Consider the following 16,378-nt stretch of genomic DNA (forward strand, 5'->3'; position numbering starts at 1 on the left):
CCAAAAAACTTACCATGCTGTACCTGTAGCTATTACAGAAAGACTGTCAGATTGGATTGTGAAAATAGAAATTATTTACACAAATTGCAGTGTGCTTTTCTGTGTGTCTTCTTGCTTTTGTTCTGTTGCTGTTGGATGCTTAAATTGAGGATCTGTGCTCCTGGGCATTTTTTGTTTTCTGTCTGCTTTCTTTTGTGCTGTTACTTATTTTGTATCAGTCTGCTGTTTCCATTAACTTAATGTTTTTGAGGTAAAAAAGTATATATCATTTACTGTTGCTTGATATTTTCATGTGATCCTGAAGAAGAGGGTTTTGTGTGGGTCTGGTGGTGAAACAAACTGTGAAAATAAAGTTGGCTAAAACTAGAAATGTGAGAGAATAGTATTCTTATATTGGTTTAGATAAGGCTGACAAAAATTTACGGTTTGGCTTACAAAATTAAATCTTTACACTTCCTTATATCCTGATGTACTCAGTGCCCTTTTTGCCAGGCTGGTGCTGCTCTCATACTACATGTTTCAATAAAATTTGCAAACCATCTCCTTATGGTTTATAATGATTTTTTTAAAGTAGAAATGCTGAAGCATTATACTTTAAATCCAAATTTACCTCCATTAAATAGAAAATGAACATTATAAACCCAAGAGCTGCAAGCAAGCTGTCAGAGATTAACTAACATTTATTTTAAAAAATTATTTTCAAAGCAGTGGCAATTTTGTATTTTCTAAATTGAAGAGTACGTACGTGACTACATTAGGATATTTTCTGTTGCCAAAGTAATGACAGCTGCCTTGCCTGGACAGAGACTGAAAAAAAGGACAGGTTGATGTTGAGTTGGGGCTGTTGTAGCAAGTCAAACAACTCTGTGAGGTGTTGCCTAGCCTGCCTGAACAAGGCCCATGTGAACTCGGTTTGGCTTGGTAATCATGGAAGCTAACATTGTTAATTCTTCTCATTTGTTCAGTTATGCTCTCAAGCTTTAGAGTATGTGTTTTCAAGGTTTGCAATCATGATGGATATAAACATAAGGGAAAGGAAGGCAAAAGTGCAGATATTACAATAAAACAAATGATTCCAGGACTTAGGGCTTAAAGCACACTTCATGTGTGGAAGGGCTTACAATAAAGTTGTTATAGTTGATAGTGCTGGTGAATGTGATGGTCTAGTGATGGCGATGATGGTGGTCTGTTCAATTCAAAAGCTTTTGCAATGACAGGAAAAACTGTCCATGTCCTGCTCTTTACCTCTCTCTGTTGTTACTGTTGCTATCACCAGGTAGGTAATGGTAGGTAGCATATGGTAGGGAAAAGGATTCTAAAGAAACTTGGGTTGTAAATGGCTACTGCTTCTAAGAAATATTGCTACAGGAGCAGTAGCTGACCACAAAGTCCTGCACATACTTCAGCTTCCAGGCTGGGGCACAAACTGTTTGTGGTGTGTATCCTTACCAACATTTTTGTAGCCTTTTACAGGTACTGACTGTCTCCCTAGGATACTTGTACACACCTGCATTTAAAAACAGACACCTCTTCTGGTCAAGAAAGTTCCTCACCTGCAGCTTGTAGGAACTGGGGGAAGGGAACGAGTGTAGCAGGACATTTATCATTTCATGCCTGCCCTGCTTTTGTGTTCTTCTGTAGGAATCCACTACCCACTTCTGGCAGAGATGGCTTTCCGTGCTAAGGGGACAGTGGATCTGGCTTAATATGGCCATACTTATGCTTAAAGACTGAGAATATTCTGGCCCTCAACAAGACATTTCAAACTACAAGGATTAATACAGACTGCGCAGTTAACCTGAAAGAGTTAAGTTTAATTTAGCTTCTTTTACAAACTGCTTCTTAAAGGCTTTACTGTTTGCTCATCTCCACTGGATCTTAAACAGAGACATTGTGTTGCTATGGAAAATAGTGAGCAAGCAATAACAAACGCTTCCTCACATAGAAGCAAAGCACCCTGTTAACCATCAGCCATGAAGATTGACTGAGAGTGGAAAAGAAAATATGGGGGAAAATATGAAACCAGTTCCAGCTTTCCTTGTGTCCTTGAGTGAAATACAACCTCGTTTTCTTCTTTCAGCACCGTGCAGTGGCATTCATGTGATCCTGAAGAAGAGGGTCATTTGCTGATAGCAATTTCATTATTCAAGGATACCCTCCACAGTTATGAGTATCAGTCTGAAACAAGAGATTTTGAAAAGCCTCGCCTGAGTTACATTTCGCATATGCACTTCTTATACTAAGCCAAAAAGAATAAGGGATTTTTTCTTCTATGATTTTTTTTAGTCCCAAGAAATTTCTTCCTGAGATGTATGTGGGAATATAATACCCTCAATCCAGTCAGACTTCATCTTGCCTCCAGACTCTCAAAGCATTGGAGAAATATAAATTAGAAAAATTTGGCATTGGCCTTGATCTTTGCTTTGCCACCTAAGATGCTTTCCAGGGTCAGCCTTGAAATTCAACACACCACCATTCTGTTGGAAGAAAGCAGAAGTTGCACAGTAGAGCTATTTTATTATTAAAAATACGGCTGTTACAGCTTCATTTTTTAAAATGGTCACATAGGACCCAACCTATTTTTAAACAACTGAATCTTTTCATTCTAAATTCTCTGCCTTTTTTCCGTCTATCTGCAGTTTTCTTTTTATAATGTTCTTGACTAAGCAAAGGTAAAGTCGATACTCACACAGGGTACTGAAGTTGACATTGTAGGTCATTGTTTCAAGAGGCAGTTTGCATTGTGACAGGCTCAGAACAGACCACAGTGACACTGTTGTTCTTACTGTCAACAGGCAAAGCTAGGCCAAATTTGATAGGATTTACTCAGGCAAAACTCCAAAAGAAATTTTGCCTCAGTTCATCTAAGAACAGTCAGAAATGGAGTTTAGCAGTTCCGTATTTCTCGCAGTGTACTCTAAAAAATCCAGACACATTTTTTTAGCCACTGTTCATGCATGGTTCAAAAATGTTTAATTCAAATGTAATGTGAATGGAAAAACTCCCCTAAAATTATACATCAGAAGTTACTTTGATATAAAGTTCCAATTATATGTGAGATGAAACCTAGTAAACAGACAGTTCCCCACTAGCTAATACTTAGCTAATTTGTGTTAACAATGACTGGTGAATAAGATGGTCTGAAAAATGCTCACTGTCTTGTGAACTTCATCTGCAGCAATTGTACTTTATCACTCTTCCTCAAGCAGCAACGTCTCCATTTGTCAAAAGAATTAAATAATGAAATCCAGAGTCTTTTTTTACACGTGTTTCCCTAGTCTTTTTCTAGGTCTACATGTTCATGCAAATGAGTAGCTGACTTTTCTAATTTCTTTCTTCTGTCAGAAGGCAGCATTACTTTGTAAGGAATGAGGTAAACCAATCATGCACATAAAATTTCTTTGGTAATACATCCCCATTTCATCTACATTTTTCAAGAACTTATTGAAAGAGCACTCAGGCTGTATATGGAGTACAGCACCCACAATGCTTTTTTTTTTTTACTTAATTTCTAGCTGTATTGCCTGAAGTAGATGAGGTTGTGGGTTATGCCCATTATTATGTTTTGAGTCAGTATATGAAACAGGATTAATAAAAGACTTTTACTAAGCTTTAGTCACCACTCTGTCTGTAAACAGAAATGTTTCCCAGTAAGTGGTTTAGACTAAGTTCAAGTTTATAAACCTGACTCTGATACAGTTTCCCAAAACAGAAAAATAAATTAATTGTCATTACTTACCAGGAAGGTAATGTACCTGCAACATAACAGGGTGATCCTGCAGCAAAAGTAACATAGACTTCTCTGGACATCAAAAACATACAATAATATTTTACTTCTCCCTTGGTAGGGAATCAAAGAGAGCCTTGGGTACTCCAGTTCAAACCACATCACAGCTGAAGTGTCCAAAGAGAATCTAAAGTTTCAAATTCAACCACTGCTATGTAAAACAATGCCACAGAAACATTCCCATGTCAAACCCACAATTTTTATGGCCAGCTGAATAGCTTTTTCAGACAATGAGAAATCAGTTCAAATATATACCTTATTCCAAGTAAAACAGAGATCCACTGTATATCTGTTCATGAAGAGTACTTAGCCTAGACTCTAATCTCTAGAAATTGGCATAATTTGAAGGCACTCAAGAGAACAAACACTCAAATTACAGACTGTTAAAATAGGAAATATGCTGGAGTTCTACTGGCACACTTTGTTAGACACTTCTCCAGTTATGCTGCTGTCCAAATGTGTATTAGTTTGAAAGGCATTAAGGGTCATGTTTGCTAAATGTGAACTGAGATGAGTGCTGCAGATTTGATTTGCAAAAATAAAAAGATGAGAGGCCTCAAGAGTATGTCCCCTGCTCATGTGTATGGAAAGGTCTTCTATGGGTACACCGTGATGGCTGTAGGGACAGAGCCGGCTTTTCATGGAGGATTGGTAGAGATTAGATCTCTGTCTCTTTTGATGTCTTGAGCTGCTTCCTACTTTTCCTGCTTTTACTGCCTAATGCCTCAGGAGATTACCCTAGCTATCCCAAAAAACAGTTCAGCTCCAGGTGGGCGCAAAACATGCCAGTGGTAGTGTCTACTTCAGTCCCTAGAAAAGCATGTGAAGACAGCTCAAATCCATAATAACTCACACAAGCTTGCTCCTTCTTTCTCTCTTCTTCTATTGCAAGCAGATTTTCCAGACTGTGCAAAGCAGGATGAATATCAAAGCATCCCATGATGAATGGCTCTGTCCTCCAGTTTCCTGAGTTTTGCTCACAGCTGAATAGGAAAACATTTCTTCTTAGGGCCGTTGCTGTGCAAAGCAACTGGAGTTCCTCTTTCCAACACTCTTCTGAATCACTGGAGCAGGCTCAAGCAGTCTATGGAGCTGAGAGCATCAAAGCAAGGAGAAAAAATAAGTTGATATTGAAGTTCCCTGTTTTCCCCAAGACAAGCAAAAAGGGAAAATCCCAGTTTCTCACTAAGTAAATGTGATCACATACTTCAGTGTTGTGTTGATTTTTAAAAAGATTATTTCTAGCTGTTTCTCGTGTTTTCCAAGAATGGATTTAACTGGGAGTTCACAACACCTACGCCCTGTGTTTAGTCACCCAAATGCCTTGAAAATAACTTGTACTGAATAAAGAGAGTAAAAGATTTAAAACTTCAGGTACTTCAGCAGAAAACTGAAGAAGCATCTCCCATCTAAAAGTCCTTTGTTTTCTCAAACCTTTCATCCTTCTTTGACTGCTTTTGCCACAGGACATATAAGAACTCCAGTTTTAACTTACTGTGCTATCCTTTATGAGGCTGAAAACAAAGGATAGTTTTCCCTAGTGACACCAGTCTAGTTGTGGACTTTCCTTACACACATTAAATTTTAGAACAACTTTTCAGTTAGCTGTTCTCAAAATGAGCAAACTAAATCAAATAACATATTAAAAAATAAACCAAATTATTTGCTCAGAAAGCATAAGTTGTCTTTACATCAGTTTGAATTCACATCTCAGGCTGTACTGAAGTTTGCGTAGATATGACCTCTGAATGTTAATATCAAGCAATGATAAAACGTATATTTTCCTTTTAAAGCCTCACAGTTTGGGGAAACCTCACTGAAGATGGTTAAAAGCCTTGAACTTTCCTGACTAGCACTCTCTGCAGTTTTTGGTGGAAGACCCATGGAAGGAAATAAACGCATCCTTGTCCTTTGGGTACCAGGGGAAGAATTTATGGGCTGACTTTCCTTCACCTAGAGCTGCACTCCCAATCCTCAAATTGCTAGAAAAAGCTGTTTGAATGGTGTTTCAATAATTTTGAATAATTCAGGCCTGCACATTTATCTGGACTCAAGAGAAATTTGAGGCTTGGAACTGGGACATTAGAGCTAAAATAACATAAATGTAATGACACATGTGACCTTCCAGGATCTGGAAGCCTGCTGCCCTCCAGGTCCCAAGCTTATTCAGGAAATTATCTTTTTTATAATGTTGACGTTCACATACACAAATGGAAATCTGTAGTGTTTCCCGGACCTGACACTAGAACCCACACAAAAGAGAGCAGTGGGCTCAGAATGAAGTGCTAAAGTAAATAAAAATAATAATATTGAATTTAATTTATTGTTCTTCTTTAAATATTTGTTTGGCAATGTTTCTATTAAAAGACTGAAGTTTAGTGTTTCGCACGTATTTAACACCTGATTAAACACCATGTAAACCCATGGCAGTGGCTAAATATACCTCATTAAGGAAAACTTGTGACTACTGTCCTTAGACTTTTCTATGTGTTGTCATGAATTGATTCTCTAGAAGTTTTTCCAATAAAGCATCTGCCCCAATTAAGTGTGTCCAGATTAAGTGAAATGCATTTTATTGAAATCACCACCTCCAGCTACGATTCTTTATATCATTTAAAAATGTGTTTCTAATAAAGCTCTTTGCAGGACAGCAAAGGACAAATGTTTTTACAAAGTACAACAAAAATACTGACTGACACCGTAAAAGAAAATTCTTCTTGACACCTGTCAGTATTTGGTCCTGCGGCTGACATGTCCCCCCTTTTTTGACTTGCTTTATGTGTTAACTCTTGCCAGCATCTTGGCAACATTCTGCCTTCACATCTTCTACAGAATGCCACAGATCAATTATCTTTTACCTCCCTTCTTTCACCCCCAGAGGTCAGAAGTTCATTTACATCACTTCGGAGCAGCCTGCTTCAGTAACAATTCGTAAAACAAGATTATGTTAAAGCAAGCAATGTAGATTGTAGGAAAAACTGGAGAGAAGAATTAAATGAAACAAAAGTTGAACAGAACAAACTTTCCTGCATCTGGCAACTGCACAAAGTCTAGCTCACCAGGTTACAATCTCATGGTTGTAACTGATACATTCAAGCAGACTAGAAAAATGTATCAGTGCTTATCTGACCTTTCTTCTCATAATACGGTCCACAAATATGTTACAACAGAAACTTCAGCCAGCAGCAGCTTCAGTGAAGAACAGTTCTGGCAGTCATGAGGAGCAGGGAAATGTTTCACCTTTTGAAGCTCCCTTCAGCTGAAAAAACTCTCTCTTGTTAGGATAACTGAAATCCAATTTTTTTCAAGTGGCAGGTTACGTTAAATATATTTTGAGCACACAGAAAATTAGTAACTGTTTCACCAGCTACAGAACATGCCTAATTCTGCCCAGTGATGACAGTGTTTCCAGGTCTTGGCGTGGCAATTCCAGCTTTCTGCTAGATGTGTCACAATATCTTGTCCTCATGAACTGATAAAAGGAAATCTTTAGCTTAGCCAACACACATTTTTGCATTTCTCTTTATGAGAGCTCCAGTGATCTGTGACTGGCTAAATACCTTCCTCAAAGGAGAGAAACAGAATTACTCTTTCAATACACTAATTCAAAATTAGGCATATTGTATTTAAGCATGTCTTCCACGGGCAAAGACTCCTGCCATAAGGCAGGAACCTTCACAGGTTGAGGCTGGCTTATCCATGTGCAGAACTTGATGTACTGATGACACTAAGCTGGGAGGAGTGGCTGACACACCAGAAGGCTGTGCCGCCATCCAGTGAGACCCGGACAGGCTGGAGAGTTGGGCGGGGAAAATTTAATGGAATATAACAAGGGAAAGTGTAGTCTCTTACACCTTGGCAGGAACAACCCCAGGTACCAGTATAAGTTGGGGAATAACCTGTTTGAGAGCAGTGTAGGGGAAAGGGACCTGGGGGTCCTGGTGGACAGCAGGATGACCATGAGCCAGCACTGTGCCCTTGTGGCCAGGAAGGCCAATGGCATCCTGGGGTGTATTAGAAGGGGGGTGGTTAGTAGTGTAAAGGGTTAGTGTCATGAGGATGGAGCCAGGCTCTTCTCGGTGACAACCAATGATAAGACAAGGGGTAATGGGTGCAAACTGGAACACAAGAGGTTCCATTTAAATTTGAGAAGAAACTTCTTCACAGTGAGGATGCCAGAGCACTGGAACAGGCTGCCCAGGGGGGTTTTGGAGTCTCTTTATCTGGAGACATTCAAAACTCACGTGGACACATTCCTGTGTAACCTCATCTAGGTGTTCCTGCTCTGGCAGGGGGATTGGACTAGATGATCTTTTGAGGTCCCTTCCAATCCCTAACATTCTGTGATTCTGTGTGTGATTCTGTGATTGGTTGGTAGATTGTAGTCTTTAATAGGAAAGAATGCGTTCATGGGATGTGTTCGTGTTTGTCTTGGTTGTTAAATCAAACTGTAACTTCCAGCACTGGTCTCTTCCCCACTAGAGGAGCTCTGCTCTCCCTTTCCAGTGTGTGTCCTCAGAGTCAAATTGCAGCCATCTCTTCAAAATGTCTCATTTCCCACATGTGCCGAATGTGGGAGCACACAATCCATAACCAGAATTGACAGGAAACGACAGCCGTGCTGATAAAAGTGTGAGTTTGGAAAGAGGAATGGAGGGCCAGCAGCAAGAGCAGGGAAGAGCAGGTGTGACAGCCTGCAGACAGCTTGGATAAGGGAGGAAACACAAGGAAACTATGTCAGACAAGGAGTAGGAAACTGGAAGCAGGGAATAGAAGCTATTCCTTATAGGTAGGGTAGGATGAAGGGGTTCAAAGACAGTAGAAACAGCAAGACAGAAGTGTGAGAGGGTTATGAAAGTGAAGTTAGAAGTGGTATAATAGAAAATTACTATGGAGGAAGTAGAGACAGCTGGGGAGGTTAAAGACTGAGGCAAACATCATGAAATATGGGGAATGGGTAAGGAAGGGAGAGTTTACTTGAGACTTGAGTTAACTATTGATAACAGCAAAAATAAATAAAACAAAGATGAGAACATTTGGGGAATGATAAGGAAAAGAAGGAATGTGAAGACATTGGGATACAGGGGGGAAGAGTAGACAAGAAAGGATACTTGAAGGCAGATGAGGAGCATAGGCAAAAATAAAAAATAATTCTAGACCCAAAATAAGTAAAACAAACAAAACAACAATAACAACAAAACCACACTCAAACAAACAAAAAACACAACAAAACCAAACCACCAACAACGTTCTTGTCTTAAGCCATCAAAGTAGGATAAAGAGATGAGGGGATATGTTGTTCACATATTGTTTCCTTTTGCAAAAGACTGTACACTGCTTGCAAATCACAGAAATAGCAGAGTAACTTCTGCTACCACAGTGCTTGCTGCTGCAAAGCTGATCCTCTTCTGGATGCCCTTGTTAATTCCTCCAGAGATGACCTTGTCATGCACAACTATATTGAAGAAGCAATATAAATGCATCCCAATGTATTAGAAAATTTCCGTTTATCCTTCTAATCACCTTTAGATTGGTCCTCTAATTGTAGTGAATGACACTTGCTTTGTCTGAACCTTTCCACGGTAAACCACTCCTCCAGGAAACCAAACTTACCTGAGCACACATCAGTATTAACTGATGTGTTCATATGAAGTAAGAGAGACATAAGCACAACATAATCCTTGCTGTGTAATATAATCCTCAGTGTTACAGGTGAAAAAGCTGACTTAGGAGTTTGGGGATAAAGGTGTTTTATTGTAGCCTAGAGATTTAGGCAGATGTCTGTACTACTGATTATGATTTTGCCATCAACTGAATTCCCCAGGAAAGTTACTTTGCATTTCATATTAGTGGGTATATTTTGATTTCCATGTATTTTATAGGAATCCTGCAAATCTTTCCATAATAGTAGTTTTATCCTGGAACAAGATAAGAAAATGCAACTTCAAACTTAACTAAGAGTAATGTTAGAGGGAGTGTTTCTGTGAAGAACTCTTTAAGGTTTCTGTATATTCACTGCCTATTCAAATCTCTCACGCTCTCTCTTGATTTTAACAGGCATTGAATCAGACTGAAAGTTAAAGCCTGATTGAAGCGTTCAGTTAGAAAAATATAATGAAGTCTGTGGGCCACTGCATCTCAACATCGTGACAGGGCCACAAAAATTGTAGCTTGAAACAGCTGTCAGACATTTTTTTGAGAAAACTGGTGCAATTTCAGACTAGTTTAATGGGGTAGCCATTTCATAAAGCAGTTAACCAGCTGCTCACACATGCCTATTTCACTTATCTGAAAAAAGTAGTTCAAATATTCATAGAGTTTTCTACGACTCATACACAGAATCACACTTTCAAATGGTCGTGCTTTGTCTGTATTTAATCCATCTTCCTTTCAACTGAGCAAACACGTGATGCTCATTGCAGGATACTTACTGTGTAGGAGGCCACTAAATGTGCAGCAAAGTTGCCTGGAACCTAATCTGTCCAAACACAGTAATATCACAGGCACTGAAAGCAGCTCCCTCTCTCGCGGATGGGAGAGCAGCTGCCTGTAATATGACGGCCGTGCCAAGGATACTTTTCACTCTGCAGATGGTTCTCTTCCATCTCAAGTCTGAAGATAGAGATGTGCTGAACAAGCCTTTTGTAGCATTCCTATTGAAAAGTTAATAGCCAACAACAAAATCTGAACAAAAAAAGCAGTGGAATATTCCTCCTAAATATAAAAATCTATCGATGGCCTTTTAGCAACATCAACTAATTTGGTATTTCCTAAACAAGGACTTGATTGATGATACTTGGAAGGGATCATGTTTTTAAATGTTAGAACTGGAATGGATTTAAATCATTGTTGATTGTAGTGCATGCCTGCTCACACCAGTTATCATCCTTTGCCTGTCTGAAGATTAATACTCTGTATATATACTGTGAGGGAAGAAATTTGGAGCAAATACCTCTCCAGCATTTTTTCAATTCAGTCAGACTTTTTTTTCGCCCAGTAAGAAAATTCTATTCCTAGCATTTTATATGCAACAACTGCAGGAAAGTGACTTGAAAAAGCTTAGTCCACAACATTTAGCACCTTTAGTCATAAAAATGTGAGTGTTGAAAACCTCATCATGTGCAGCAGAAATTGTCTGTGGTGTCAATCAGTGCCCAGTGCTCAGGGCTACAAATTCACTTGTGGAGGTATCATAGGCAGACAGCATCACTGCAGCAAGCTCAGTGTATACCTCATGCCACAGAAAACTTTTAGGGATGGTGTATAAGGGAATTAAAAATCCTGACTATGGGATGACTTTTTTCCCTGAGGAACTGAAAATTATAACCCCCTGACACCAGAAGGAAAATTTTAACAGCTGTTCGTACAGGTCAATTTTGGTCTTCTTTTCTAATGCCATTTACAAACAAGTGTTATTGTGTAGCACCAGTACTTCCTACAGCTTCAAAATTAAGCTGTATGAAATGTTACTGTATCTCCTGCCAGCAGAAACAGGGAAAGAAATGTTTTTTAGCATTCCATATCAACAACTGTCTCTGAAAACAAATTTGTGCTTTGTTTAACATTAAAATCGCAGTTGGTTTTAAACAAATAAGTGACGTGAATTAAAGGCTCTGGATGGTTGGTAAGAATAGTGATAGAATGGGAGTCTGAGGAGACTCCCTGTTCTTAGACGTTATGGCACACCACTCTCATTCGTCAACTCACAAAGAAATTAATGGAGCCTGCAAACTGCAGGACTCCAAACTGTAAAGTCCTGCTGTTAGTACTTTATTTTACACATATTGAAGTGGTATCCTGATGGGTATTTTTAGTAAGTTAAAATGGAATCATACTTATAACATGAAAATAAAGTAGTCTCTGCTCCTCTGCAACATGTAGACCTAATTACTTTGTCACTTAATAGATTCAACCCATATATAAGGCAATGATACAGAGGTGGCAGGATTTCAATTCTTTGTTTGCTTTGCTGGTCTTTTCCAGCATTTTGTGGATATCCATTTCTTACCAATTATCTCTCCAGTATTATTTCTGAAGAGGGCATTGCCTCTGACAGGTCTGCCTGTGTACTGCAAGCTTTCATCAAATTGCCAAAATTACTTCACTCTTCATTTGAGCCTTTCCCCACTCAATTTGGGAAAGATAAAGGCATCTGTGTTCTCATCTGCATACATACATATCATGTTTTTTTCATTATTTCTGACCATAAGGAATATTTTTTGGACTAGCTTTCAAAAAAACCCTCCTTTCTATCAGACCTTAGAGCAACTACAATTGGAGATATAAACTGACAGACAGTAACATGTTGCGTTTTTGTTTTGCTTTTTTAAATTAAAGCTTAATGAAATGCTAAAATTATAATGTATTTTTGTTCTGTAGTAGCCTCTTAACTCTCGTATGTTTCATAATTTTACAAAGCCTATAAGGCTTAGTACTTACTGAGACTTCTGTCGTTGATTTTACTCAGTAATTGTAATATAAATTCCCTTTAAATAACATGTGCCTCATCTTGGGTAAGAAAGTGGCTCTGCTTTTAAAATTTAATGTATGAAAAGCACTGTCTTGTCATAGTATCTAAAAAAAAAGTACGTAAATTGTTCCCCTTCTCAGTGCTGTAAAATAGGATCTCCTCTGAAGTTTCACAAGTCCTAAGAAGGGCTATTGCTACTAGCCCCCCAAAACAAAAGGGATATGAGAAGCATCACCCAAATTTGTGAATAAGTATCTAACATATTTTGCATACATTTTACAGAGTAGACCTCTAAGATGAACTTAAATTTTACCTTTTCTTACTGGCTGTGGTCTGAGACTGTTGACGCCACTAGCAGTCAAACTCTTAATATTTTAGTACAAAGTAGCACCGGTTTCTTTGACAGTACCATTTCTTGACCCAAAACCACTTCTTTTAAAATAATTTTGTCTCTATACCTGTGGATGTTTTTTTTCCAAGCGACTGCCTTGTGAGATGTGGTCAGTGTATTTAGTGCATTAATGAGCTACATGCCCCAGGCTTTGCGGACAGTTGTTCAGCTGTGTAAATCTCTCAGTTTTCTATTTCCAAAAAAATAAAGAAATACCCAAAGAAGGCAATAATGAGAGTTGCTCCAGATTTACACCTTTTACACTAGATAAAACTGTGTCTGGCTTTACTCTAGATTTAAGTTTCCCCCTGTGTAGGATAGCACATGATGTAGGGCAGGTTCTTAGTAAACTGCACTCTTCAGAGGACAAGCTAAAAACGTCTTTTTTTCTTATTTGCAATTTATGTTCATGTCTCATTGGCAAAATCCCAGCTCTGTGATGTTATGCAATTACTAATTTCTAGTGCTTATATGGCTGAATGCTGGGTAGAGCACTCACCAAATCAGTCATCTATAAAGATACTTGGCAATCACTAAAAATCAGAATAGAACCCCCAGAGGGTAAACATACTTCAATTTAGATTAATATTTCATATTAAAAAATGCATTCCTGTTCTATTTTGCTTTTCAGGATGCCAAATAACACGTTCGCAGCATGAGTTGTACTGAAAACCAGAGAAAATTTCACTTTTTCCTATCCCACAAACCTGCAAATCATTTATAGATAAGATCATTAGAACAAGCTCAAGTTGGAGTGCAAGATCTATATCTTTATGTCATTAATCAACCTTTTATGAAAATGTTTTTAAAAGCTCTGTAATAAATAACATAATCAATTTTAGCAGAGTGTCCTTGTTTTCTTTACTTTTTCTTTTTAAAAAAGGCTAGTGAAAAGAAAGGTTAATTAAAAGTCAGTTATTTATGAGACATAAAACTACTTTCCAAATAATGCTTATCACAAAATAAATATTCCAGAAAACTGATTTTTTTATGATAATGTAAAGGTCAACTTGTTCAGAGCTCCCTACAATTATCACTCCCAATCTATGGAACAACAGCAAAATATTAAGTAGCTAGAGAAACTTTGTTATGAAAAAACTTAGCAACTTGTGCACAAGTGATATACTTGTGCATGCATACTCATGCACAAACACAGGCACAGTGAGAGGGGTGTCCAGCATTTCTGGTTTTATCCTGTGTTTGAGATAGATAGAAACCTCTGATTTAATTTATTGGAAGAACCAGCCTAAATTTTTGAAAGTGACTTAATTAGCCTAATTCAAGGCACTAGGAAGATTTTGATTTTCAGTGAAAAGTTCAGATTGAAAATTAAGCTATGACTATTTTTTATCAGAGCCACCTTTTCAAAGTGCAAGCACCTAAAATACATCTGAACCAGGTATTAAAAATAACGTCTGTGACTGAAAGCTCTGACACATAAAGACCACAATTTTGACATAGCAAGGAGACACATTATACACTGTGGTCACTTTGATGCCATAGAGAATTAACAAAATGCCATTAAAATGTTATGAATAAAAAAAAGTAATTTTCATCCAAAATCCAGCTAAAATAAAAACGTAACTGTAAAAAATCTTGTACCAGAAGTTCTTTCTTCATTTTTAAAACTATATTCTCTGGAAGATCTCTAGATTAAGAAAATAGAGTAGTTTTAACCAATTAGTACCTATACAATTATTCTCTCCATCATATCTTGTTTCATTCACTTCCTGTCCATTAAACAAAGTTATTCTGTCTTCCTATTTCTACTGAGCAGCCAAAATCAGAACAAAATCAGAACATACAAATCAAATACACAGCAAGTTTCCACTCTTCAATGGGCAGCCAGGCTGTTCTCCAGGCTCTCATATTCCTGACAGAACATGGTGTGAAGGTCCAGCCCCATCTGCTGCTGCAAAATAAGAGCTCAACTGCTGCTAAGAAATCCTGGCTGTTGCCAGAGTCTTAGACAGATATTTGAAGGAGAAGTGGCTTACATAGAGTTTCTGAGTTCTTGTTCTGAAGTAGCTTCTTGCCTTCCTGGTCCAGCAATTCAGTGTGTTTGTGGGTGCTCAGTTCCATCAGTGCTGTCTTCACCCCAAAGCTGAAGGAGAAGCAGCTCTAATTTTTCTTTCTTCCATATCAGTGGACAAAAGGCTTTTCACTTGAAGCTGCTGACTGAGGGTGCTATTAAGAGAAGTTTTGAACAAAGAGAAGCATTTGGTGCCCTTCTCTGAGTAAAGGAGAATTAGTGCAGCACTCAAAATTAATTTTCATATAGTTCTTGTGCAAAAATGGTGTGCGGTTTGGAGGAATAAAGCCAAAATCTGATCTCACTGATGTCAGATGAGATACCCTACTGATGAATGTGGTTCTTGGCTTCCCAAGCAGCCAGCAGAGTCAATATGTTTCTAATAAGATGGAGACCGGGTAGGGGCCAGGTGCTCTATTAGTTTAAATTGTTAGAGTAGCAGGAGTTGTGTAGAAGGTTAGTGGATGGAAAAAGTTTCCTACCTTCCTTAAACCCATAGTCCGGGTCCAGAAATGCAGTTGCTGCAGCCCAGCATTTGTACTGGCTGAGCTTCTGACCGAGGCTTACTTTATAAGCCTTTTATGTAACAGTAATAAAGCAAATACTTGATGTTGTATATTTGCAAGAGAGCTCAGTTTCAACTGTTTAATTTCTCACTTAGTTTGGTTTGTGCAGAATTCTACCTGTTGCCCTCTAAGTAATTATTTTCCTTATGCTTTCAAATGCACTCTCGTTCCTACTGTTTACATAAATCTTTAGTTCAAAGGTAGCTGATGTTCATTAAATGTATGAGTGAATGAAATATTTAATGCAAGCTAGGCACAAAACCTGTGGCTGGATAATAATGCTGTAATGGAACAAAATGTTGTATTACAGGATGAAAGTGAAGTTTCGCACAGTCAGACCTGAGTCATTTCAGACCTTGGAGCTGTAAAGAGGCTGGCAAGTGGCCGGATGATTTGCTGTTGTCCTGATGGCTGTTCTGATGGAGAGGGCCCAGTCACATCTTGTAATTATTTCATGAGCACTTCTGGCAGCAGCATGGCACCCTGAGGACCAATGCTGGGGTGTCCGCAACATCGGCTTCCTGGCACCGAGATCTTTTTCCAGAACAGGTAAGCTGCTCACCAATAACTGGACTTCTTCAGGATACACAGTGTACACACTTCTTGGCACAGTAGAGGGAGGCTTTTTGCTTGGGCAACACCTGCAGCAGCACTCTCAGCACCTCCAACCCCTCAGCTGCCCTCCCCAGAAGGCAAGGCTCTGCATGGAAGTGGGGCTGCGTCCCCAACCTGCTCCTCTTGCCCTCATAAATCCTGCACATTTTCAGGAACCCAGGAGAGAGAGGTTGGGGAGAAAACTGCAAGCATACCCAGACGCAACACAGCTTGAAAGAATCCCAGTTACTAGTCAACTCTCTTTTTCCTTGAGTGCCCTGGTTTCCTTTAAATGAATCAAGATAGAAGGACTTTTTTTTTTTTCAGAGCAGTCTTGGGCCTAAAAGTAACTGCATTTGTGTAGGGCAGTTACAGAGAGGGTGAATGGAGTCCAGATCTCAGTTTTGCAATTTGCAGAGATGAAAACATCCTACAGAGAAGTCACTAGTACCATCTGAGCTGTAACGGTGGTTCAGATCGTACTGTGCTGCCCTGCCTTACTGATGCTTAGCAGGTTTTAACATAATCTGTGATGCAC

The 16,378-nt window shown here is 38.7% G+C and overlaps 1 long non-coding RNA gene across 2 annotated transcripts; it reads right to left on the bottom strand.

Moving 5' to 3' along the window:
* Positions 1-1,793: 1,793 nt before the first annotated feature.
* LOC135579097 (uncharacterized) lies at positions 1,794-15,321 on the bottom strand. Of its 2 annotated transcripts, XR_010471529.1 has the most exons (4): positions 15,163-15,321; positions 14,646-14,835; positions 3,740-4,879; positions 1,794-2,477 (listed from the first exon to the last, which is right to left on the bottom strand). It is a non-coding gene; the product is annotated as an uncharacterized LOC135579097 (long non-coding RNA). The 2 variants fall into 2 exon arrangements; XR_010471528.1 differs by having other exon boundaries at positions 1,794-4,879; positions 15,163-15,316.
* Between the last annotated feature and the right edge of the window lie 1,057 nt (positions 15,322-16,378).

The sequence above is a fragment of the Columba livia genome, chromosome 3, assembly GCF_036013475.1.
Source record: "Columba livia isolate bColLiv1 breed racing homer chromosome 3, bColLiv1.pat.W.v2, whole genome shotgun sequence".
Lineage (NCBI taxonomy): Eukaryota > Metazoa > Chordata > Aves > Columbiformes > Columbidae > Columba > Columba livia.